A 26,418-nucleotide genomic window follows, 5' to 3' on the forward strand; every position below is an offset into this window, starting at 1 on the left:
AGGCACATTCTCAGACAAAACCTACTCTCATTTCATTTAAGGACAAGCAGTCATTACAACACTCCCAGGATTTCACCTTTCTCTAACGAGGAGCATCTCGCTGGGAGCTCACAGCACTCCAGATTGCAGGCAGCAGACTCTTCCACATCCATGCTCCAGCATCATCTGTTACATCCTGCACAATATTCCCCCAGCTCGGGCTCTGCAGGAGCAGCTCCTCTGTTTGCCCACAGCCTGGCAACACCAGGCTGCTCCTTCTGATTGTTTCAGGCTGCAAAAGCCCCAAGAAAAGCTTTGGATTCACTGTGTACGTGCAGACTGGCCTCTGGGAAAGGAAAGAGCCTTGGCTTTGGTATTTCCAGCATCTCAAATACTAAACTAGACACAGACAGATGTTAATTCTGCAGAATACCCATCTAAGTCAATCCCTGCCCGGTATCACCTCAATTCTGCCTTTTATATTGCACCTACAGTTAATTTTCTGTTGGAGATGGAGCTGGCAGACACCTGACCCTCTCATTAAACGCACACTTTCAGGTGAGACCCTCCAGGCACTATTACTCACTGGAATTAAACAGGTACACCAGGACTGGTGGTAAACATAAAAATAGCCCCAGCTCTGGGCACGCCAGGGAAGGCAGCAGCCTTCTGTGCACAGCAGCAAAATCAACTTAATCACAAATGACAACTTCTGAAAGCCTTTACTTTGGATTCATCCTTGGCATTTTTCTAGGCCAGCTTGAAAACAAAAGCTTTGTCTTCTTAAAATGCAATTGCCTGAGGCACCTCTAAAAAAAGTGACATAACTCAGGTTTGAAAAATGCCTCCTGGGTTTCAGATCCTCCTAAGAGCCTCTTTACTATTCAGCTTGATTCAGATTACCCAGATCAGCATGAACTCTGCAGATTTAGCCCCAGCTACCAGCACAGGTATAAAATGCACACATTTAGGATTATTTTTTAAACTATATGATTAAAGCTCTACAGTTATGAAAAAAGAACTTGTTATTGATCTGAATGGTTGCTCCCTTCCTTTTCTCCAGCAGGTTTATAAACACTCTCTGATGACAGTTTATTCTGAATTTCACTCTGTTCAGTTTATTCCAGATTTTTTTTTCCCCAGCCTGTTTTTCTTGCTGGATATTTTCAACCTTTCCATCACAAACCTCAAGCTGTGAGAAGAATGAGCAACTTGTTTTGGAATCACAATTTGAGCCTAAAATTTGATTCTTGTTTCTTCTCCCCTGCATAAACCTTTTTTATTTCAGTAATTTTAAGAGCAGTGACTCTGCTTCTGCAAATCCAGGAGCACAGCCCTGTGCCAAAAACTTAATGGGAGGGGGCAAGGAAGGAAGAGCTGCAATTTTCTGAGGCAGACACAGCTACTTCCAATGCCCACAATTAACACCTTGGATAAATCCACAGTACCTTTAGCATATCACAGATTTTTAAACCCATAGGCTGTTTTCTTTGAGCAGATACAAATTTATTGCTAGGTCTGAAAACTCCTTATGCAGCCACCAGTGAAGAACTTAAATCAAAAGGAGTTTTGTTGCTTTTACTGAATGATTTGGGACACAGAGAGCTGTAAGCTGTCTTGGTGATGGGAACACGTTAGAGTCTTTTTCTGAATGATCAAGTCCCATCACTTACTCCACATAAACTGTTCTCTGTCAAGAGCTTTTAATCCTCTCTTTTCAATCCCTAAATAAAACATCCTCCCCAAACTCACTGTCTATTATCAGCCATTTCTAAAGAAAGTGGTTCTTAAGAGACACACCTCTTTCTGCTTTGCCGTTCTCCTGAAATCCATCTCCAACATCAGCCTGACAGAAGTGAAACAGCAGCAATCTTCCCCTGCTCAGAGAGCTGGAGGAGTGTCTGAACACCCTCCCCTCTCGAAGGAAGCTTTCACACGCGGCCAAAACCACAGAAAGCCTTCCAGGAACGGCAGCAATAAACCTTGTGACAAGCTGTCAGCCAGAGCAGGCAGCCCAGGAAGATGCTCCAGGGTCACACATCTGAGGTTCTGTTCCTGGCACTGCTCCTCAGCTCCCACCCCTGCATCCCAGAGCTCACCTGGAAGCCAGGCTCCCTCCCTGTCCTTTGGAGCAGTGCAAAGAGCACAAATCCCAAAAAACAGCAGAATACAGGGCAAAATGAGCATCCCAGAGCTGACCTGGAAGCCAGGCTCCCTCCCTGTCCTTTGGAACAGTGCAAAGAGCACAAATCCCAAAAAACAGCAGAATACAGGGCAAAATGAGCATCCCAGAGCTGACTTGGAAGCCAGGCTCCTTCCCTGTCCTTTACAACAGTGCAAAGAGCACAAATCCCAAAAAAACAGCAGAATACAGGGCAAAATGAGCATCCCAGAGCTGACTTGGAAGCCAGGCTCCTTCCCTGTCCTTTAGAACAATGCAAAGAGCCCAAATCCCAAAAAACAGCAGAATAAAGAACAGGGCAAAATGAGCATCCCAGAGCTGACTTGGAAGCCAGGCTCCCTCCCTGTCCTTTAGAACAATGCAAAGAGCCCAAATCCCAACAAACAGCAGAATAAAGGACCGGGCAAAGGGAAAGCGCCCCCCCCCTTTGACTGCCGAAGGGAGCCCCAGAGCAGAGGCACTGTGGGAGAGCTCAGCCCTCCTCCCGCAGCAGGGACAGTCCGGAGGCGCTGGGACACAGCCCAGCCCTGCTGGCCTGATGACACAGCCAAGGAAAACAGGTTCAGCCAGGGCGCTGAGGTCCAGGGCCAATGCCAAGGGCTGGTGCTGGCCCTGCCAGCTCGGGGAGGGCGGCAGCAGGGTCCGACCTGCGCTGCCACCGCCGTCCCTCCCTGCCCGGCCTGCGCCCACCACACGGATTTACTGCTGGGGGAAGGACAGCAGGCTCCTCAATAGGAAATAAAAGGGTCTTTTCTTCTGGCCCTGAAAGTCGGCCCAAGCCAGCCGTGATGCCGCTGAGTTCAGTCTCCTCAAGAGCCTGAGCAGCCTCTGCGCTGAGGGCAGGCCCCCGAGGCACACAGCACGGGCTGGTTCCCAGCCCTTTCCCATGCCAAAACCATGGGAGAAATACACTCAGAAGTGGTGGAATCACCATCCCTGGAGGCATTTAAGAGAGGTGTAGAAGTGGCACTTGGGGACATGGTTTAGTGGTGGGCTTGGCAGTGCTGGACTCGATCTTAGCGGGCTTTTCCAACCTAAATAATTCTGAGATTCTGTGTTGAAACACTGCAGTACAACTGCGATGGGCTGTTCCAGCAGGTGGGCTCTTACTCTTCAGGAGCAAGTCAGAAAATAAAGGTGCACATCCACCCCGCTGTCCATCCCGGCAGTTTGTGTCTCTGCTGTGCAAAGGGAATCAGCCGCCGGACACCCTGCCAAAGCACGGCCAGATCTGACTGTTTCACACTCACCAAAGCTGCTCTGGAGCAAGAGCCAGAGTTTCATACATCACCTCAAATCAACAGAGTCATTAAGGCTGAAAAAGACCTCAAAAATCATCAGGTTCCAACCTCTGACCGAGTCCCCCCGTGCCAACTAAAACCGTACGGCCGTGTCACATCTGCTCATTTTTAACATTCCCAAGGATGGTGACTCCACCACTTCCCTGAGGAGCCTGTTCCTAAATACAACTCCCGACAGACACCAGCAGCCCCAACATAATCGCGACAGAGGAGCTCCGGCAGTGCCGGCACCGCGCGCTGGAGCCTGCAGGGCTCCGCTCGGACCCGCGGGGAGCGGCGCGGCTCAGCGCCGCTCGGGCTCGATATTCCGCCTGTTTTCTCGCTACGAAGCCGCTCCCGGCCTCCCGAGGCCCCGCTGGCAGAGCGGCCGAGCATCTCCGGTCTGCAGGAGGCACAAAGTACCCCGCGACCGTGCGGTGACACCGCGGACATCCCTGCCAAGCGCCCGGGACCCGCGCAGGGCTCAGCCCCGGAGCCATCGCCACCCCGGCGGGGTCGGACCCACCCGGCAGCCGCTTCCAGGCGCGGCACTTCCCCATCCCGTAAAACGGGGAAAACGTGCATCAGCGGCGGAAAAACCTAACCACACGCAAGAAAACCGATCGGCAAAGTGAAGATTGAGAAGGAAAAAAAAAATAATAAAGCAGCACTAAGTCACTGTGCCACTAGCAAGGGGAACCTGCGCTACCAGCACGGACCGCACGCTCCGGCTGGCGAGAGCGGCTCCCCGTAGCAGCCGGGGGAAGAGGCGGCAGCACTCACCGGGCAGTCGGTGCCGGGCAGGTCGGTGCCGTGCGGACGGAGGGCCCGGCCCGTCCCGCCTCGCCCGCGGGAGCCGCCGGCTCAGTGCCGCGCACCGCCCCGCGCCGCGGCTCCTTCCCGCCGACCGTACCACGGCTCCAAGCCGGGGGGGACCCACGCGCCGCGGAGCGCCCACCCCTCCGCCCACCGCCCGCTCTCGCTGCTGCCGCGGCGCGGCCTGTACCGATCCGCCCTCACGGGGCTGTGCCGGGCAGGGCCGCGCCGCCGGTGCTCGGCCCGGGGCAGCGCCGCTCGCCGCGCACCGCCCGCTCCCTCCCGCTCCGCTGCCCGCGCGGTGGAAGAGTCCAGAGCGGGGCGGGCACGGGCGGGGCCGGGCGCGCGGGGCTGCTCCGGGCGCGGGTCCCCGTGAGGGAGCAGCGGGGCGGCCCCGGCGGGGCTCGGCTGCGCTCCGGGCTCTCGGTATCGGGGGTCCCGGCCCCGCAGCGCGGCCCGGGAGCTGCGGAGCAGCCGCTCCCAGCGGCACCGCTCGCTCTTTGCCTACACTCGGTTCACCGGAGCCTCAGCCGAAGTTCGCAGCCGCGGCGTCCCCACCGAGCGCGCAGCGGAGCCGCGGGTCCAGCGCGGAGCTCCGGCCCGGCCGCTCTTCCCCCAGAGGCTCTCGGTAACAGCGCGATGCTCAGCTCGGCTGCTCCGTTCTGTGTCCGCCTGCTCCTGGCACTCACCGGGAAGAAAGCGGTTCCCTTGGGAAAATGATGTTTCCTGACCGAAATGAACGTCCGGCATTTCGCCGCTGTCTAAAGGCGTGGGAAGGCCGGGCTGAGAGCCCCGGCGCTAGAGGGACCGGCACACGCGGAGCTGTGCAGGGACAGCATCGCTTGGAGGTGGCACACGGGTTCCACAGCTCACGGCAGCGGGGTTCGGGTGACATCAATGCAAATAATTTCAGGCAGCTGCTCTCAACAGCGTGCAAGGAAGGGCAGGAGCTCAGCAGCAGGAGCGAGCCATCAGAGAGGCATAAATCACAATCGCCGTCAAGTCCAACCATTATCCCAGCCTGCCAAGCTCACCACTAACCTATGTCCCCAAGTGCCACATCCTCCCAGCTTTTAAACCCCCCTGGGCAGCTGTACCGGGGCTGGACAACCGTTTCAGTGAAGAAATTTATTCCTGGTACATGCCTGGAATAGTGCAACAGCACAAATCAATCAAGGCAAATCCCCCACAAGTTTTCTCCACTGATCCCAACAGAATTATAGTGGTATTTAAGTGATCAGTTACACAAAACTACCCGACACAGTGCTGGTTGCTGATGGGACTGGTGGGAGTGTTGAGGTGCTCAGAAGATACCTCTGAAGGCTGGGTAAAGACCCCTCAGTAAGGTGAACTCTCCTGTCAGCATCAAGATGTCTCTGGCTGTGAGCTGGAGGCAAGAACTTGGTACCTACCAACCCAAATGAGATCAATTAACTGGCTTTTTCAGCTTATTTTTTCTTGGGCAGCTCATGGCTGACAGAGGGACAGAGGGCAGGGATTAGATTGGATATCAGGAAGAAATTCTCCCCTCTGAGGGTGGGCAGGCCCTGGCACAGGTGCCCAGAGCAGCTGTGGCTGCCCCTGCATCCCTGGAAGTGTCCAAGGCCAGGCTGGACAGGGCTTGGAGCAAGCTGGGACAGTGGAAGGTGTCCCTGCCCATGGCAGGGGGTGGAATGAGATGGCCTTTAAGGTCTATTCCAGCCCAACCCATTCCATTATTCCATGAAATCCCTTCTAAGCTCCAGTTTTTCACCTGCACCATGTGCTTTCCCTTGGCAGAGCTGAAAGCCACACCAGCTTCCTGGTGAAATGCACTGTTTTCCCATGAAATCCAAATCCCCCATCTGACACAGGATGTTGCTGTCCCTCTCTCCTCAAAGAACAATGTCCTCCTTGGGTTTGGCTTTCCATGATAAATCCCCCCTGAGAGTGAGATCACAGCAGGGCTGTGATCAGGGCATCAAAGTGCCTGTTCTGGCCATGGCATCTCCTGCTTTCCTTCCAAATTCTAATTCCCTTGGAGCTACACAACAACATTTCAGAATCATTTACTGATATTTTCCCAGGGCTGGAACATTCAGAGCTTTCACCAAAATTCTCCACCCACCAAAGCCCCAGGAATGTCTATAAACTTGTGCAGCAGCAGGTGCTTCTCTTATTAGTCCAGAATTAAGTTTTCATCAAGCCCTGATTTCTTTAGAGCCCTATTTATTATTGCTTAACAATCACTTGAAAGTCTATGGGTGGGAAGCAATACAAAAGCATCTTTCATTATTCATTAAGGACAAGTGATGCAGGGCTTTTGGAAGGGAATAGAAAGTACACAGGCTTTTCTGCATTTAAAACAATTATTTCTTATTAATAACCCTGCAGAAAGGTGCCCCGTGGAGATATGCAGTTTGGGTGTTTTGAAGTTCAGTCTCTTGATCACAAAAAGAGTTTTTCTTCCCCTGTGACATTCCTCAGCAGAGATCCTGGGAAATGTTTTGTCATTTTTATTTTTAAAAAATATTTAGGTGATTATTTTTGGGGGTGTCCCCCTCCTGGGATGGATAATTATGTAGTGATGATTGTGGAGATCAAGACGTGATCTCTGCGAGAGTCTGTCAGGAGAATAAAAAAGCTGCAGCAAAAAAAAAGAGCAAACCTGCAGCAGGATTGGGAAGAGGATTGGGGAGCTACAAGATTCCAGGAGACCTCAGCTTGGAAGGGACATTGAGGGTCTCATTTTGAGGTGCATTTCTCAGGTCATTGCCATGGCTATTAGGGCATGGCCCAGCAAAGACCCTTGAGGGGTTTTGCCCCTTGTAACTGGCACCCAGGTAGAGCCCAACCCATCCCTGCTCTCTCTGGAGCCCAGGGCTCCTGCAGCCTTTACAAAGCCACCTGCACTGGGAGGTGCTGCCTTGGCATGCCAGGAGGAGACCACAGCCAAGCCAGGGCACTGGGCTGCTGTGGGCTTCCATGTGAGGAACCACAGAAGATGCTCCTCACCAGCCTTAGCCCAGGGAGAAGTGGACAGGGACCTCCAGCCTGCAGAGCTGAGGATGTGCTGATCCAAGTCCCTTGGTCTGCCCTGAACACTCACACACTGCTCTGAGGCTGAGGAACCACACTGAGCAATTCTGCTGAGGTCCCACTGGTGAGGAGGAGCTCCAGGGAATGGCCCAGCTCCTCTGGCTGTGCCTTCCCTGAGGATCTGTCCCTCCAATCCTGAATGGGTGTCCTTGAGGCTGCAGACTGGGAAATTCAGAAGGCCCTTGTCACCATCGTATTTTCTAGAAAAATCTCTTTGCCCAGGATTTTGCTCCTGGGAAGCTGAAAAGCCTCAGAGAAAATGAAAACAATAATTACCTGATCTGCTTCTGTGTTTGCTGCTTTGGAATGTGTTTGGACATTGTTTACCAACCTGTGGTTGTTTCATTGGTTTCATGTGAATTGTTTTGACTTAATGCCCAATCATGGCCAAGCTGTGTCAGGACTCTGGAAAGAGTCACGAGTTTTCATTATTATATTTTAGCCTTCTGTCTATATCCTTTCTCTATTCTTTAGTATAGTTTAGTATAGCATTCTTTAATATAATAAAGTATCTTAAAATAATAATTAGCCTTCTAAGAGCATGGAGTCAGATTCTCAATTCCTCCTTCATCCTGGGGGCCCAGGAAATACCACAGGAGCCCACCAGAGCATCCATGTGGTGGGGAACTGTTCCCAGAGTCCCACTGCCAGCAGAGCCTGGCTGTGCCTCAGATTGCCTCAGTTTGTCCCCTCCCTGCCACCTCCTGCCTCTGCCTCCCTGCTTGGAGAAATGGGGCAAGCCACACTGGAGCTGATGTCTGTGGAGACTTGGGGCCATGTGGGGCCTGGGGGTGCCAGCCCAGCTGGAAAGGAGAGAATGTGGGGTCCTGCCAGCCTGGGAGAGCCTGCAGGGGCCATCTGGGCATTGCTGAGCTCACTTGGTTTGTTCAGCTGGGGAGGGAAAAGGCTGAGCTCAGACCTCATCAGGGGCTGCAGCTCCTCCCGAGGGCAGCTCTGATCTCTGCTCTGGGACAGGACCCAGGGCATGGCTGGAGCTGTGCCAGGCAGGCTCAGGCTGGATCCCAGGGAAAGGCTCTTCCCCAGAGGGTGCTGGCACTGCCCAGGCTGCCCAGGGAATGGGCACGGCCCCGAGGCTGCCAGAGCTCCAGGAGCTGCCAGGGATGCCCAGGCTGGGCTGTTGGGTGTCTGGGCAGGGCTGGGCTGCCATGGGTGATCCTGGGGGTCCCTCCCAGCTCAGGACAGTCTATCCTGTGATTCCCTGGGAGCAGGGCTGAGGGCAGAGCCCCTTCCTGGGGAGCTCCCTGGGGCCGTGCTGCAGCTCCCAGAGCTCCTCTGAGGGGGTGCTGCCTGCTGAAATATCCCAAAAAAAGTGAGCTTGTGGTGCTGTGAGGTCCACAGGATGAGGATGAGGTAAGAGATGAGACCCTGACTCCATGTTCTCAGAAGGCTGATATTATATTATATTATATTATATTATATTATATTATATTATATTATATTATATTATATTATATTATATTATATTATATTATATTATATTATATTATATTATATTATATTATATTTATTATGAATACCTCAGAAGGCTTCACAAGAATGATAATGAAAGCTCGTAATTGACTCCTCAGAGTCTGACATAGCTGATGGTGATTGGTCATGAATTAAAAACAATTCACATGGAATCAATCAAAGATGCACCTGCTGGTAAATGATCTCCAGAGCACATTCCCAAACAATCAAATAATTATTTTCATTCTTTTCTGAAGCCTCTCAACTTCCCCCCCCAAAAAAAAAATCCTAGCAAAGAGATTTTCTGAAAAATATCACAGTAACATGAGTCCACCTGTGGGACCCTTCCCTGGCTCCTAATTGGATCGTGGGAGCCTGAGAAGATGACAGGTCCTTTTTGTTCTTTTTATTGGCATGTTTGTCCTAGACACTGTGTGTGGCTGGATCCTTCAGACATTTAACTCTCTCACCCTTCCCATCTCCCTGTTTGCAATCTTCCACATTTGATTTTTGTGCTGGGAGATAGAGAAATACCAGTGGGTTTCTTTCCTCATTTTTTTTTCTCTGTTTTTAATGAATTTTTCATTTTGTTTCACTCATACAGAAAGAATAACAATGAAGCAACAGTGTCAACATAGAAAGAATTTGCACCAAAGTCACACCATGGCCAATCTGCAGCAGCAATAATAGATTCTGTGAATCCCACTGAAGGGAATCATAAGTGGAAGGGGTGGGGAGTGCAAATGAAAGGCTCTGAACTAATTTGTGCTTTCCACACCACAAAGCCCCATTCTAAGGAGCTGTTTGAAGAACAAGCAAAAAATAAAATAAAATAAAATAAAAAAGAGCACTCTGCCAAAGCAGGTTTCTAATAGGAGAGGAGCAAGAAATACCCAGGTGCTTTGTGATGTTTAGAAAAATAAGTTGCCTACAAAGGCAGTTTTGTCCATCTCCATCTCCTGGGAGATGACCAGGATGCAGCCAGGGGCTGGGATCCCCTCTGGGCTGAGCAGGCATTGGAGTTGGGCTGGATTTGCTGTCATGCCAGACTCTGCTCTGCAGTGGCTGCCCCAGTAATGGCTCTGCTTCCCAGGCTGAGCCAGGTTCTCCTTTTATATTTGTTGTTCTTTCCAGGAGGTGTTAACAGCAATTTATGAGCTCAGTGGGACGGCAGAGCCGCGTGAGCAGCGCTGACCTTGGAACTCACCTCTCTCACATTTCTGTTTCCACCCCATCTCCAAGTCAGTCTAAAAGCAATTAAAAGGATGTTGGAAGGGGGAGCTGGAGCTCATCCACTTGATGTTAAAGGAGGGAAAACTCAGTGAACATGATCTCAAAAAGCAGGTGCCTTGCAGGTGGCTGTATCTGTACCACTGTTGTCTCAGGAAGGGCTGCACGTCTCCCCTCAGGCTCCTGCCCACAGGAACTCCTGCCAAGGAGTCACAGAATCATGGATCAGAAAATTCGCAGCTGGAAGGAGCCTCCAGGATCATCCAGGACACCCAACAATCCCACCCTGTGCATGAAAGTGTTGTCCAAATGCTGCTGGAGCTCTGGCAGCCCTGGGGCTGTACCCCCTGCCCTGTGTATATCCTTTCCTTCCAGGATCTGCACACTACATGCAGCTAAAAACGTGCTGAAAACAAAACCTATGCTGATTTTCTTACATTTTTCTTACTGTTACATTGAGGAAATCGAAGATTTGCTGCTAAGCCTCATACAGGAGACACAGCACATCGCAGGCCCTGAATGGGGGGCAGCACAAAGAGGATTCTCTCAGAAAAGACAGAAAAACAATTAATGTGTTGGGGAAGGGGGAGCAAATAAAGAATATTACATCCAAAGATCATTAAAAAGAAACCAATTTGCCTGGAATGTGGTGGTTAATCAGCACTGGCACAGGGTGCCCAGAGCAGCTGTGGCTGCCCCTGCAGCTCTGGAAGTTTCCAAGTCCAGGCTGGGCAGGGCTTGGAGCACCCTGGGATAGTGGAAGGGGGGGTTGGAGCGAGCTCATATTTTGGTCTCTTACAACACAACACATTGCATAATTTTATGAGTTTCTTCCTCAAAACAACACTTTGTCTGCCAAAGGTACTTTTTGGCCCAGAAATGCTGCCCAGCTCCAGCAGTGACACGAGCTACCAATGCAGGTGACTGCTTTGAGTGAGTGTCCCCAGGGAGAGGAGCAGGGACACCAATCACACAGGGTCACACCTGCCCAGGTAGCTCCTTGTCCCTTGGTTGTTGTTCCTGGGCACAAGCACCAATAAATCTGCCACTGTCTGGGCATCAGCAGCGTTTCCCAGATCGACTTTGCTCTGCTTGCTTCAAGTGCCTGACAAATGAAGGAAGCACAAGAACGATAAAGACTAAATCTTATCTTAATAGCCTTTCATTATTAACTGTCTCCAGATTTATGTGTCACTGGAGCAGGGAGGGAGGGAGCCAGGCACCACTGGGGTGAGCCCAGGCAGGTTCCTGCCTTTCCCCAGCTCTGGCATTTCCACCTGTGAGGTCTGGCTCTGTGGGTTTTTTTCAACACTTACACTGTAGGGAAACTGTCCATGTGCTGCTCTTGGCCTCCAGGTCCTTCTCCTCTAGGATCCCCTGGGATGGCAGTCCTGGGGAGAGGCAGAGGCAGGGACCAGCTCCTCATCCCAGGCTGCTCCAGGGAAAAGGGAGAAGTGGGGGCTCTCCCAGCTGGAAAAGAACACTGAGGAGCAGCATCATCCAATTCCCCACCAGGATGCTTCCCACTGCCTTTGCCATGCTCCAGGAGAGGGATGTGCATGTGCTCCAACAATGCTTTTGTTTCACAGCACCTTCCTGCCTTCCTGTGGCACCTGCCTGGTGAAAGCTGCTGTGCCAAAGGATTTCTCACCTGGGAAAGCTGACAAAGCCCTGCTCACTGGCAGCTCCCGTGGGTGTGCACTGACAAATGGATCCAGCACCACGGGAGCTGCTGGGGAGAGGGGGAAGGACCAACCTTCACCTGAACAGGGAGGAGAAACCTGGTCTGGCAGCAGGGACAGGGTGCTACAGCTGAGCCCAGCGCCCCTGCCTGGCTGCCAGAGCCTGTGCTGATGGCAGGAGAACAGCAGCAAAAAGAGAAAAATTCAAAGTGGCTTGGGAAACTCAGATCAATCCCTTTGCAAACCCAGCCAGTGCCTCCCAAACCATGTGGTATTTCTGCCCGCTGGAAGCGTGGGATCATTTCTTAGGCACATCTTAATTTGTGTGTCCTTTAGCACTTTTCCCTAAAAAGCCCCAAAATGAGAGTTTCTGCTGCCATCCAGGAGTTCCCATTCTTAGCTAGAGCACATCCACTTCCCTGAGACCTGCTGTCATTAGGTGCCCAGGCAGAAATCCCACAGAAATGCTTTAATTAAAATGGACATTAAGAGCTCACTCATTCAAGCCAAAGAACATTAGGAGGAAATTTAAATGAAGAGATTTTTAAATCTGTGACATTTGTTCTAATGAGAAAACACTTTCTAATCCTAAGTGTCTCCTAATTCAAAACAGATTGGAAAGACTGCAAGTGAAAACAATTTTTTTCCCTCCCAAAACCACGTCCTGTAATTAGTAGACCTAACTGGCAAATACCATTTGTCTTTTCCATACAGCTTCCACATCAGCTTGGAAGCAGGAGGTGACAAGCAGCCTAGGAATGCACCCACAGGTGTCTGTATTTTATGTTAGGACAGGTAACAGAACTCATGGAAATTTCCACCACATCAATCCCAGCATCTGGGGGGGAAACTGATACAGAGGATGCAGGATGCTCCTGATCCATCTAATGAAAGGGATATTGCTGCAGCCAGGGCTGGATGCTGAGGAGGGGCAGGGAAGCAATCTGTTTGCAACAGAGGAAAAACATCCAGTGCTTTGCCAGAGTGGGACTATTTTTGTCTGGAAACACTGAGATAATGAAAATGAAATAACAGCAGACAGAAAAGTGTGAAGCCTCAAATGAGAGTAACGTGGGGATGCAGCAAACCCTTTCAGGGGGGGTTAGACAGGTGTTAGAGAGGTGAAATTCAATCCCTCCTCCTTTGTGTTAATCATGGAAGAGTTGGCAGGAGAACTGAAGAGTCTTTAATTTTTTGTGTGTTTCACAAATAAAAGTCCCACACAGTGGAAGGTGACACGTTCTGCTCCTCCCTCAATTGTCTTTTATTTGGGAATATTGCCCTCAGCATAAGACAGAAAGGCAGGAGATGTGCTGGGTGCTACTGCAACTTTCTGGGAATCCCAGACATCCACGGTTTGTAAGGATTTTATCCTTTCCCCTAGGAAAAAGGAGACTTGATTGTACCAACAGAAATCCCAGCAATTTTGTCTTTGTTTGAAAAGCCAGGTGTCTCCTGAGGAAGGCAGGAACCTCCCATGAAATGGAAAATGCAAACCCCCTCCTCTGAATTATTCTAATTTTGAAATTAAGGGGCTCTCAGGCAAAGATATGGGAGTAGAAATAACAGTTCTTTATTAGGAAAATTAAAAATACAAATGCAATAGTACAAAGCAACCCTGCCAGAGTGAGAGCAGGCCCTGTCCCCTGTGTGTCAGGGGGTGGCACAGCCCCATCCCATGGGGGCTCAGCCCTCCTGCAGTGCCAGCTGTGGCTCTGCTGGAGCAGGGATCCTGCACAAGGGGGAGTTTTCCTCTGCAGCTCCAGGGCTGCTGGAGATGGGCCTGGGCTCCCTCTGGCCATGCAGGGCAGCAGAAGCTGCTCCTCTGGCAATGCACTGGGCAAAGGCTGCTGTGCTGTGCCAGGCTCACATTGGATCCAGGGAGGAATGCTTGGCTCCTGCCCTGGGCGCAGCATCTCCCCATGGGATGCTGGAATTGGATCAGCCCTGCAGGGACACTCAGTGGCCATGGACAGCAGAGATCTCCTGCAGGGAGGATTGGCTGGGGCAGAGATCAAGAAAAAACTGCCCCAAGAACAGCAGAGAACTGCCCCAGCTCTGACACATGGGGACAGAACACACAGCCCCATTTCCAACCTAAGACACACAGAATTCCCTACAATATCAGCAAATGAATTCTCCCAAAATAAGCGATGTATTTTCAACAATAGCAGCCCATCAGCTCTCCCTGTCCCTGCGTGCTGGGACAGTGACCTGGTGCTGACAGCTCATCTTGTCCAGGGCTGAGCAAGATCCTCTGTGCTCAGGGCCCTCCAGGCAGGGCAGGGCAGGGCAGGGCTGCTCCACAGAGCAGAATCCTTCCTGAGCCAGCACCTGGATTTGGGAATGAGGTGTTCTGGTGCAAACTGGACGGGCATCAGCTTGGATCCAGCCTCCCACCTCCTTCAGATTTTGCAGAAGTTGGCTCCAGAGCTAAAATTCACCATCAGTCTTATTCCTCCAATGGGACAAACAAAAGGATCTGGATCAATAAAGACCCAAAGTCTGGATTGGGACGTTTGTGGCTTGTATCCACCTTTAGTTCCATGCACAACATTCTCTCCTCTAACAAGAAGCGTGGTTGCAGATGACATGATCCTATTTAAAATCCAGATCTGCCTGGTTGCTGTGCTGGAGGGCGTGGTGGTGCCAGTGGTTCCAGATGGATCAGGTTTGCCTTGTTTCCTGCTGGCTCCCTGTAAATCCATGACCACAAATGACAGCACAATTCCCAGAATAAACACCTACTTTTTAGCTTGGATCAGTAACCCTTTGAAAGTGTCTTTGTGTTCATCCTACTTTGGAAACATGAAACACTTCACCTAAGAGTCCAATTAAACCAACTTGGGCTTTAAAGCTTGGGTACTCAGAGCCATCGTCCTGAAAGAATAATCCTGAGCTGGCATAAATGGATACAAATCAATGAAGATCAAGAGACTGACACCCAAGTATGCTCACTGACAACCCTACTTAGATCTCAGTAAATCATCTCAAATACTGTGCAAAACCTCAGAGCTGTTCTGTAACCCTGCAAACACGGAGACAGAAAATACATCCCTTATTTTGGGGGAATTCATTTGCTGGAAATACAGAGTACCTCAGGTTCTGGGTGCAGAATTTGTAAACATAAAGCATTTAAAACAATTTGCCAGTTTTGAAATCAGGTCTCTTAATCCTGACTGTGCCCTCTGAGATTCCATCTGCATCTTCAGGTGGTTTTGTAGTTTTAATCTGTCCTCCTCCTCTTTCTGCTTTGCCTTATCACCACAGATGACCCACCATGAATAAAAGATTAGGATGTGTCAGATTCAAAGGAAACCTTTGCTTTTGGGGTCAGTGCTCCAGCTCCTGAGCTGCAGGAGCCCAGAGGGGTCAGCACTGGTCTGGATCATGTGGGTGCCCTTCTAGTCACCTCCTGGTCCAGGCTGAGAAGATAATGCTTCATCTGTGAGACCTAACAGGGCCAGTGCTGTGAAGGCTGTCAGTTCTGGGTCTGTTTTCAAAGAGATAACAGGGCCTGGCACCAGCAAGTCCACAGGAAGAGGGATGAAGGCCACAGATGATGTGTAAAGGCTCTAAGGATGGCTAAAGGAAAAAAAAAATAAATCTAAACTTTGAATTTCTGCTCAGGATTTCATGGCCCATTCTTCTCCAGCCGTGCACCTGAATGCATGGAAGGGGTCACCCTGTGCCAAGTGGTGCTGGGCAGATCCTCTCCTTGGACCTGGTACTTGCAGTGGGGCTCTGCTCAGTTGGTGCCACATTGAGAACTTGGACAGGTTTCAGCTTGGTTCATGTCTTGGTTTGAAAGGAGAGGTGGCTGCTAAGGAAGGCAGGAGCCTTCCTTGAAATGGAAAATGTAAAACCCCTCCCTCTGAATTATTATAATTTTGAAATTAAGGGGCTCTCAGGCAAAGATATGGGAATAGGAACAACAGGTCTGTACTACTAAAATTAAAAAAAAAAACCCTAAACCCAAAAACCAAATGCAATAGTACAAAAAAAAAAAAATAAAAACAAAAACGAACCCAAACCAGAAAACAAACCCCTGCCAGAGTGAGAGCAGGCCCTGTCCCCTGTGTGTCAGGGGGTGGCACAGCCCCATCCCATGGGGGCTCAGCCCTCCTGCAGTGCCAGCTGTGGCTCTGCTGGAGCAGGGATCCTGCACAAGGGGGGAGTTTTCCTCTGCAGCTCCAGGGCTGCTGGAGATGGGCCTGGGCTCCCTCTGGCCATGCAGGGCAGCAGAAGCTGCTCCTCTGGGAATGCACTGGGCAAAGGCTGCTGTGCTGTGCCAGGCTCACATTGGATCCAGGTAGGAATGCTTGGCTCCTGCCCTGGGCGCAGCATCTCCCCATGGGATGCTGGAATTGGATCAGCCCTGCAGGGACACTCAGTGGCCATGGACAGCAGAGATCTCCTGCAGGGAGGATTGGCTGGGGGCAGAGATCAAGAAAAAACTGCCCCAAGAACAGCAGAGAACTGCCCCAGCTCTGACAGATGGGGACAACACACACAGCTCTTACAACCCAGGGCAGTTCAGCTTCCAGGCAATGGAGGGGAAGGTGCTGATCTCCTCTTTCAAATGATGCCAAACAAGGAGATGGAATGAAGCTGTGTCAGGGAAGGTTCAGGTGGGACACTGTGGAAAGGTTCTTCCCTCAGAGGGGGGTTGGTCCCTGGAGCAGGTTCCCCAGGGAAATAAATGGTCATGGCAGAGTCTGCCATAGCTCAAGGAGCACCTGGACAATGCTCTTAATCCTCTGTTTTGTTCTGGGTATTCCTGTGAGGAGAAGGGAGCTGCTGATCCTTGTGGGGCCCTTCCAGCTTGAGGCAATCTGAGATTCTTTGAAACTCCTGAAAAGCACCTGCCCAAGAAATCTGCCCTGAGGAGAAGGGATTGAGTGGTGTTTAGGTCCTTTGGCTGCCCCTCCTGATGGTTCATCTCCCTTTGAAACACATGTGATTCCTCCAGACACTGCTCATCTCCCTGCTGTGCTCAAGTGGCCTCCAACAGCCACCTTTGCCCTCTGAGAGCATTTCCCCAACAAGCAGATGCCCCATGAGCATGGGCACCACCCAAACCATTGGCTGTGGGAGAGCACTTCTCTCACCTTCAGGTCATTCCTGGGCTCTTCTCCAGGCACAATCTCCCCTCCAAAAGCCTTTTAATCCCCCAGCATTGGAGCTGGGCCTGGTGCTGCTTGGAGAGCTGTGCACAAACAAACCCAGCCTGACTGCTCCCCTGCTGAAACTCCCAGGATCACACTGTGAGGAGATAAGAACCGATTTTGAACAAACTGATTTCTTATCAGCTGGAGATCCAATTTTGTGGTCTGATACTTCCTCTGGCAGCAGCTGTTCAGGAGTACCAGGACAGCTTAGGGGCTGTGGTGGCTCTCAATACAAACAGGGATGGCAGAACTGGGTCTGCTGAAGGAAGGCATAAATGAAATTCACCTTCCAGCATTCACTGCAAGTGAAGCTGATCTGCATTTCTTATACCAAGCAAAGGCTACAGCTCAGATGCTAATTTTATCTTGCTGGCTTTGTAGTGTCCTTGATCTTCAAGAGAATTCAAAATAACATGGAGCAAATGTATAACTAAGTCGTTTTAAAGAAGGAACTGCAAAGTGCATAACTCTGCTCAAGGGGAAACAGCTTCTCTGCTAAACACAGAGTATGAAATCAGATCATGCTGGCAGACTGAACAAATGGGCTCTTTACTCCTCATCCTCACAGCAGGGCTCTTAGGGAGCTCATTTCCATCTGCCCTGCAAATCCATCCCAGTGGGAATGTGCAGGAGAGCCAAGCCCACCCTCACCTCCTCATGGCTTGTGACAGATTGTGACAGATTGTGACCCTGCCCTGACACAGCTCCATTCCATCTCCTCACTTGGCATCACCTGGAACTGGAGATCAGCACCTTCCCCTCCACTGGAAGTTAAACCAGGTTTAAGCCTGTCCAAGTTCTCAGTGTGGCAGCAACTGAGCAGAATCCCTTTGCTGAGCAGGCCGAGGTGAGTGATGACACCAGGAGCACTTTGTGCAAGCCTTGGGCACAGTTACTGCAAGGGACCCTCTTCTCTGGCTGGAACAGCCAGCCCTGGTGCTGGGGCTGCTCCTGCCTGCACAGGCAGGCAGACACCTCTGAGAGAGCCCAGCAGTGCCAGCAGGAGTGGGGACACAGGCACCGTGTGCTGGCATGGCTGGGAGGGGAAGCACAAGGCCAGGAGAGCTGGGCTGGAGTGCTTGAAGCCCTGCCAAGCTGCCAGTGCAGCCCCCAGGGTCAGAGCCTGGGCTGCCCTCCCTCTGCAGAGCTCCAGCTGAGGCAGGGCTCCATGCTCTGCTCCAGGAGCAAACTGTGCTAAACTCACTGTCCAGGTGCACCTGCTGCAAGGTCCTCGAGGCTTATGGGGAACAGCATGGGCTGCTGTAGCAGAGTGGGGTTGGGTTGATGGTTGCTGCTGCCTATTTCCCAATCAGCATCTCCTGGAAAAGCTGCTTGGGTGAGCATTCAGGCAAGTCCACGCACACCACACTCACCAGGCCAGCTCAGCCAAGAGAGGCAGAAGGGCCTTTCTATGGTCAGTTCCAGTGAGGTTTATTTCAACATACCCAAGGGAACCAAAAACAAAAGACCAAACCCTGTGGGGTGCACCAGGTTAAGGATGGGGTCAGTGGCCAAGGGTCTGAGGGCACGGGGTGGCACAAAGGGCAGGGCAAAGGGCACTGCCCTGCAGGGAAGATGGGGCCAGCCACCAGGGGTTATCGGGGATATTTTTGCCCAATGTCCAGGAGAAATGATGAGGAGGACTCCATCTTATCAGAAGGCTAATGAATTACTTTATTATACTATATTATATTACATCTATATCACATTGCATCTAAACTGAATCTGCCAAGCACTCAACTGCACTCCCTGCACAGCATCTCGTGACTGTCAGTGACAGTCCCAACACCCCTGGATTCAATTGGTCAGCGAATCAAAACACTCACACCAGAATCCAATTACCAATTCCCTTCAGGTAAACAATCTTCCACAATGCATTCCACTTGTGAACAACACAGGAGCAGTAAATGAGATAAGAATTGTTCTTTATTTCTCTGAGGTTCAGAGAATGTGAATCCCAGAAATTTCTTGGGAAGTTGTGCCTTGCTTTTATCTGTGAAGAGAAATGTGGCCACAAGGGGTATCACAACCAATGAGGAAACATGGAAAGGTGTAGCCATGATATTTTCTGAAAAATCCCTTTGCCAGGATTTTTCTCCTGGGAAGCTGAGAGGACCTCAGGAACAAAGTGTAAACAATGATTATCTGCTGCTGTGGAATGCAACAGGGGGATCTTTGGTCCATGTTGGTTGTTTCTAATTAATGGCCAATCACAGTCAGCTGGCTCGGACTCTCTGAGAGTCAGGAGCTTTTGTTATTCCATTCCCTGCTTTCCTTGCAAGCCTTCTGATGAAATCCTTTCTTCTATTCTTTTAGTATAGTTTTAATATAATATATATCATCAAATAATAAATCAGCCTTCTGAAACATGGAGTCAGATCCTCATCTCTTCCCTCTTCCTGGGACCCCTTGAACACCACCACAGAAAGGATAAACCATGAGAATTCGGGACATATGGTGAAAGGAACTGGGATGGATCAGTGTTGCAAGGCTCCATGGGGAAATCTTCTCTTTCAGCCTAGGTGGAGACTCCATGGTGTATTCTTCCAAGGCAAGGCCCTGGGGATTTCCCTGAAGGGTTCAAAGGATTCCACAGCCTGGAAAAGCTGTACCTGGCTGGGAAGGAGGCAGAGGCCGCCTCAGGGGTGACCTCAGGGCAGGGGACATCCTTATCCCTGGTGCAGGAAGAAAGGAGGGCTCAGACAGCAGCCAGACTCTGCTCCCCAGGGCAGTGCCTGCCACCAAGGAATGCTGAACAATTCCCTGGGCAAAGCAAATGCTTCCTTCTAGGCTGCTCTCCAGCCATGAGCCCTGCTGAGCCCCACCCCATGGCAGGTTACAGGGGAGCCTGGAGTGCCAAGCAGCACTTTCAAACCAGGAGCAGCCACAGCTCTCCCACCATCATCCCCAAATTATTGAATTTGGGAATGTCCCAATGAAGGCAGGAATGATGAATCTGACTCCATGTTCTCAGAAGGCTCATTTATTACTTTATAACACTATATTATATTAAAGAATACTATGCTATACTAAAGAACACAGAAAGGATACTCACTGAATGCTAAAAGGATAACAATGAAAACTGGTGACTCTCTCCAGAGTCCTGACACAGCTTGGCCCTGATTGGCCAAAGAGTGAAAACAACTCCCAGCAGAATGCAATGGAACAATCACCTGTGGGTGAACAATCTCCAAACACATTCCACATGTGAGCACAACATAGGAGAAGCAAATGAGATCAGAATTGTTTTCCTTTCCTCTGAGGCTTCTCAGCTTTCCAGGAGAAAAACCCTGGGTGAAGGGATTTTCCAGAGAATGTGAATGTGACACCCCAATTATTGTCTTAGTCTGTCCCAGGCAGAGCTGTCTGGCACAGGGGAAAAAGGAGATTTCTCTCTGCTACAGGGAAACATTCTTGTCTTTCACTGGTGCTAAACTGCAGAGAAGTCCCTGATTTCCAGGTGAGAGGTGTAGGGGTGCAGGAATGGTGCTGCAGAGCTGTCACAGGCCTGGGAAGGGGCAGGGAGTCCCTGGACAGACAATTCCCACAGCAGGGATGCCCTGGGGATACCAGGACATGTCCTACACATCTTTTTAAACTCCTACAAAGCAAAAAAGGAGAAAAATGCATGTCAGGTCAGAGAAACACCCACCATGGCAGGAGGGAGGGCAGGCCCCAGAGGGCTCTTCCTGAGGGAGCTCAGAGGACAGAGATCTTTCTTTCTTTGCTTTCTTTGCTTTCTCTTCTTTCTCTCTTCCTCTCTTTATTTCTCTCTTTCTCTCTCTTTTTCTTTCTTTCTCTCTTTTTTCCTCTCTCTCTTTTTCTTTCTTTCTCTCTTTTTTCCTCTCTCTTTCTCTCTTTTTTCTCTCTCTTTTTCTTTCTCTCTTTTTTCCTCTCTCTTTCTCTCTTTTTTCTCTCTCTTTTTCTTTCTCTCTTTTTTCTCTCTCTTTTTCTTTCTCTCTTTTTTCCTCTCTCTTTCTCTCTTTTTTCTCTCTCTTTTTCTTTCTTTCTCTCTTTTTTCCTCTCTCTTTCTCTCTTTTTTCTCTCTCTTTTTCTTTCTTTCTCTCTTTTTTCCTCTCTCTTTCTCTCTTTTTTCTCTCTCTTTTTCTTTCTTTCTCTCTTTTTTCCTCTCTCTTTCTCTCTCTCTTTTTCTTTCTTTCTCTCTTTTTTCCTCTCTCTTTCTCTCTCTCTTTTTCTTTCTTTCTCTCTTTTTTCCTCTCTCTTTCTCTTTCTTTCTCTCTTTCTCTCTTTTTTCTCTCTCTTTTTCTTTCTCTCTTTTTTCCTCTCTCTTTCTCTTTTTTCTCTCTCTTTTTCTTTCTTTCTCTCTTTTTTCTCTCTTTTTCTTTCTTTCTTTCTCTCTTTTTTCCTCTCTCTTTCTTTTTTCTCTCTTTTTTTTCTTTGCTTTCTTTTCTTTCTCTTTCTCTCTCTCTCTCTTTCTCTCTTTCTTTCTCTCCTTCCTTCCTTCTTTCTTTCTTTCTTTCTTTTCACCACTCTCTGTGTTCACCTCCCCACTCACCAGGGCACAGGCTGGAATTCCTGGGGTGTCTGTGAGGGCCAGGACTGGTGATCCCCTGTGGGTTCCTTCCAGCTGGGGGTATTGTGATATTATCTGAGGTGATTTGGCCATCAGCCTCCCTCCTGAGCCAGGCTGGGCTCTCACAGCCCCATCACATCTGCTCCTGGAGGATGGGTCAGGAATTATCCTTGTCAAGGTGAGTGCAAGGAAGGATTGAACCTGATGGCACCACAACCTAATCCTCCACCCCTGCAGAGCTGAGCACATCAGCTGGACACAGGGGGAGCAGGACATCTGCCAGGGGGTTTAGACTCTGCTCCATGCCTGTATTTTTTTCCAGTTGGAGATAGACAAAGTGAAAAAAAAACAAAAAACACCCAAAAAAACCCCCAAAACCCCTCAAAAATCCCAACAAAAACAAACAAAAACCCCAAACCCCCCCCCAAAAAACAAACAAAAAATCACCCCAAAACCAAAACAAAACCCCAAAACAGCAACAACAAAATAAAAACTACTAAAACCACCTAACAAACAAACAAACAAAAACCTTGGAGAAGCAGCTGAATTGAAAATAAGAAATGAGCTGAGGTATTTGTTCTCTTTGCTTGGATTTAATACTCCTTGGAATGAGGCAGTGAGAAGCAGATCCTGAGCTCCTGGTGCCAGCCCCATTGCCCTGCACTCTGCTCTCCTGTGAACCCTGCCATGGGCTGGGACCCTGCACACAAATGCTGAGTGTGAACCATGAGAGGTGCTGAAGCTTCCTCTTTCTTGAGCACTTTTGGCCTCAAATGCTTTTCTCCAGCCTCTCTGTGCTTTCATTAAGAGTTTCCCTTATTTCAGAGCAGGTGCTTGCTCCTGTTCTTAATGAACCTCTCTGCTCCCTTGTAAACAAGCCCTTTATGAGCTCCACAAGCATGTGCTTGTTTCTATTTATACCTTTTCCATATCAATATTTGAAAGCACACTCCCCTACACTGCATTCCTTCCCTGTGCCCTTTTCCATCCCTGCTGCCTTTTCCCCACCTCTGCTTTCTCTCCAGGTTCATCCAGGCTCTTTTAATTCAAACCTAGATTTTTCATTTCCTTTGTTGGCCTGAATTAAATAATTGGGAACTTTGTTTCTGAATGATTTGCATTCACAGACATTTCCATATCCCTGCAGAGGTGTCTTCCTCTACATGAGCTAGAAATAGGTGGGAAGTGAACCCCTGAATCCTGCAGGAATTCTTCTGAGTGCCTGCTGTGCACCTGGCTTTGGAGACAGCTACACACCCATTTTTGTACTGGATTTATAGCAATGGGACACCTCTCCTGGGAGGAAAGGCTGAGAGAATTGGCCTTGTTTGGCCTGGAGGAGAGAAGGCTTTGGGGTGATCTGATTGTGGCCTTTTGGTGCCTGAAGGGGCTCCAGGAGAGCTGGAGAGGGACTGGGGACAGGGGATGGAGGGACAGGACCCAGGGAATGGCTCCCAGTGCCAGAGGGCAGGGATGGATGGGATATTGGGAATTGGGAACTGTTCCCTGTGAGGGTGGGCAGGCCCTGGCACTGGATCCCTGGCAGTGCCCAAGGCCATTGGGGCTTGGAGCTCCCTGGGACAGTGCAAGGTGTCTCTGCCCATAGCAGGGGTGGAATGAGATGGACTTTGAGGGTCCTTCCAGCCCAAACCATTCCATGACTCTGCTGCTGCACCTTGTGTTCTCAATTCTCATCTCATTAATAGAGGAATTCCTGCTCTGGTGTGGCAACCAGGAGCTGCTTCCCCTCTCCCACCAGCTGTACCCAAGGACAAGACTGCAGCTCCTCCACCACAAGTGCTGGGAGTAGCTTTGTAATGTAAATAGCACTCCTGATATTTTTAAGAAGCACCTGCTTTATCCCTCTGCCTAATGAGAGCCTGGACAAGAATGCAGTGAAAGCACACGAAGGTAAGACTGCCATTTAAGCTAATTAACAGCAAATTAAATTAACCTGACACACACATATATTTTGGGCTCCTGCATCTAACAGGAGGCAATGCTGCAGAGATTTCATTATTCTCATTTCCCATCACCTGCTATTTTTTTCTCAGCACCTTCCTACCCAATTACCTGGGGAAGGGAAAGGGAGAGAGATACTAAAGCCAATAAGATAATTCTCATTTACATAAAAATTTTTCTGCGTTGTGTTTAATAGTCTGCGAGTAACTGCAGAAGAATATATAGTCCATTCTTTAAAAAGCTCCAGTGCACTAATTGAAATTAAATTACATGGAACCCAGTGTCTGGCTCCTGCTCGTTGGGAGATAATATGCAAGCCCCAGCCTTGTGTGTTATTATATTATTAATATTGATGGATGAAGCACTGGAGCCACCTCCCAGGTGCAATTCCCCTTCCTCCAGCTGCAGGGGAGCCTGAACCCATCTCCCCATTAATATTCTTCATTTGCTGCAGGCAGGCCAGGGATCCTTTGGCATCCTGGACATCCAGAGCTGCAGCTTTTGGTCCCTCTTTGCTGCATTAACCCTGTGTCACTGTGATATTTTATGAAAAATCCCTTCACCAGGATTTCTTCTCCTGGGAAGCTTCAGCTTCTCTCTGTTTTGCTGCTTTGGAATGGCATTTGGAGAATTGTTTATCCAGCACATGAATTGTTTTTACTTAATGACCAATCCCAGCCAGCTGTGTCAGACTCTCTGAGTCTGTCATGGGTTTTTATTATCATTCCTGTTTAGCCTTCTGATGTAGCCTTTCTCTTTCTTTAGTATAATATAATATAATATAATATAATATAATATAATATAATATAATATAATATAATATAATATAATATAATATAATATAATATAATATAATATAATATAATATAATATAAGCCTTGTGAAAACATGGATTCAAATTCTCATCTCTCCTCATCCTGAGGACCTGACAACACCACAACACCTGGGTGATGCAGCTGCAGCCTTTCCTTCACATTCCTCTGCTTCTCTCACAGCTCAATTAATCCCTCAGGGGGACGTTGCCATCACAAACAAGATTTAAGGGAATTTAATGCCAAGCTGGCAGGCCTGGAAAGGAAAGGCTGGTGCTCCCTGGAAGAGGCAGAGCACCAGGATCTGCTTCCCCACCTTCCTGGGAGCTGCTGGGTTCAGTGTGTGTGGAGCTCGCTGCTCATCTTCTCCATGAGCTGCTAACGAGGGAGCCAATTAGTGCCAGTTGTGATGGGAGCACTGTTTCCACCAGGAGCTGGATTGAAACCTTTAATTCGTTTTGCACAGGCAGAGGAGCACAAAATGTTCAAGCATGGATAAACCCCACAAGTTGGGAGGGTTTAGGGTACTCCCGTGGGTTTTAGTCTTTGTTTCAGACTTGCAGCTTTCATTAAAAAAAAGAAAGAAAGAAAAAAGAAAAAGCAGAGAGAGGAAAAAGAGAAAGGTTTCTTGCCATTTTGATGATGAAACTAATTCTCCTCATCTAAACTAATCCCAGGCTTTCTGGAATGACTCATGGTGCAATGGTCCCTTGGTGGTCTGGGACCTTGGAATAAGGAGTTGCCAAGGTTGGAGATCAGTCCCTGCTCTGGGGGCTCCAGGGACAGCCTGGCAGCCCCTGGCAGCCCCCCAGGCCTCCTGACATTCCCAATGGAACAGGAGAAGCAGGAGCTCTGTGCTGCTGTCCTGCAGCTCTGTAAGAGGGAGCAGGACACAGACAGAGAGCACCTCCAGCACTGGCTCTGTCCTGAGGGGCCCAGCAGGGTCTGCCAAGGGTGCCCTGCTGCTCCTCACTTCCATCCCATTCCAACCTGGGAAGGGCTTTGAGCTGCTCCTCTCCCTTTTGCTTGGACCTCTGCAGGGTTAGAGAGAGGACAAATGGTTGTCTCCCTCCAAGACCTGGTTTCTCAGCTGGAGACAGATTTGGGATGATGCAGAAGGTGCCCTGAGGCTGTGCAGAGCAGCCCCAGAGGAGCGTGAGCAGCTCCCAGAGCCCTGCAGCTTTGAGCAGCTCCATGGAGCTCCCATCCCCAGGCCTGGGAGCATCAGCACTGCCTTGAAGGAGGCTGGAGCTCCTTTAGGTCACTCAGTCCTGCCCCAAAGACTGAAGATCTTCTGGAGGGGTGAAGTTTCCTTTCAAAGGAGCCATCAAACACAGCTCACACCCCGACAGGAAGGGAGCATCATCCAGTGAGGTAAATGGGAATGCAGGCTCCCCTGTGCTTCAGATGAGTCACCAGGAAAAGGTTCCTGAAACCTCCTGTCTAACAAACTTTACATTAAAGGCAGCATCACAAGGCAGAAAGTGTTTTTCTCAGGACATTTATGAGGATCTGCAGCTAATTAATCCATGCAATTTACAAAAGAAATGCTTGACAATACACAGAGTTCAGCCAAGTTCAAGGAATGAAAGAAAATATCAGATCAGGGAACCTGCACATCTCCTTTGGTCTGTGACAGATCTCCTTAGCAGCAAATCCCAGCAAGAAACCTCTCTGCTTTCCCCCTCAAGTCAAATCCTTTGTGTCAAACCCTATTTTTATCTCAGCCCACTGAGCTCATGAGGGTGAAACCCCCATGCAAGGACCCTGAGTTCTGCACCACTGCTTTTAATGGGAGTGCACTGGGGAAAGAGCATCCAGTGCTGCTGAAGGTGCAGAACATTGGAGAGCAGAGGAAGCAACACTGAACTTCTTCCTCAAACACACAGAAGTTGTGCTTGGATCCCTCACTGGTACCTCAGGAGCCTGGCTTGTTTGCAGCTCTCCAGATCTTTCCCTTTGCTGTTTTTTTAAATGAAGATTATATTTTCTTTTGTCCCTGTCATCAGGAACTTCACCTGCCTGCCACAATTTTTCCAACATGATGGATTAGTGGATTAGCAACTCCATCTGCCAGATCCCTCAGTGGTTCCTTGGAGGAGGTGATCCCTGAATTTGAATGGAAAGGGGGGAATTTTAGGCTAAATATTGGGATGGCAACAGATGGATAAGGATGAAAACATCCTGGGAGCAAACTGACCCTGGGCTTGGAGGAGAAGGAA

At 49.6% G+C, this 26,418-nt stretch overlaps 1 protein-coding gene across 4 annotated transcripts in view; it reads right to left on the reverse strand.

Moving 5' to 3' along the window:
* RALY (RALY heterogeneous nuclear ribonucleoprotein) overlaps positions 1-5,084 on the reverse strand; it is a 147,937-nt gene extending 142,853 nt beyond the window's left edge. For 2 of the 4 annotated variants that reach the window (XM_036395772.2, XM_054516635.1), the window contains exon 1: positions 4,225-4,318. The gene's annotated coding sequence lies outside the window, so the exon portion shown is untranslated. Of the gene's footprint in view, positions 1-4,224; positions 4,319-4,946 lie in introns of those variants that run through there. The other 2 variants (XM_054516634.1, XM_036395773.2) reach the window with 2 other exon arrangements.
* Positions 5,085-26,418: the final 21,334 nt, after the last annotated feature.

The sequence above is a fragment of the Molothrus ater genome, chromosome 17 (genome assembly GCF_012460135.2).
Source record: "Molothrus ater isolate BHLD 08-10-18 breed brown headed cowbird chromosome 17, BPBGC_Mater_1.1, whole genome shotgun sequence".
Classification (NCBI taxonomy): Eukaryota; Metazoa; Chordata; class Aves; order Passeriformes; family Icteridae; genus Molothrus; species Molothrus ater.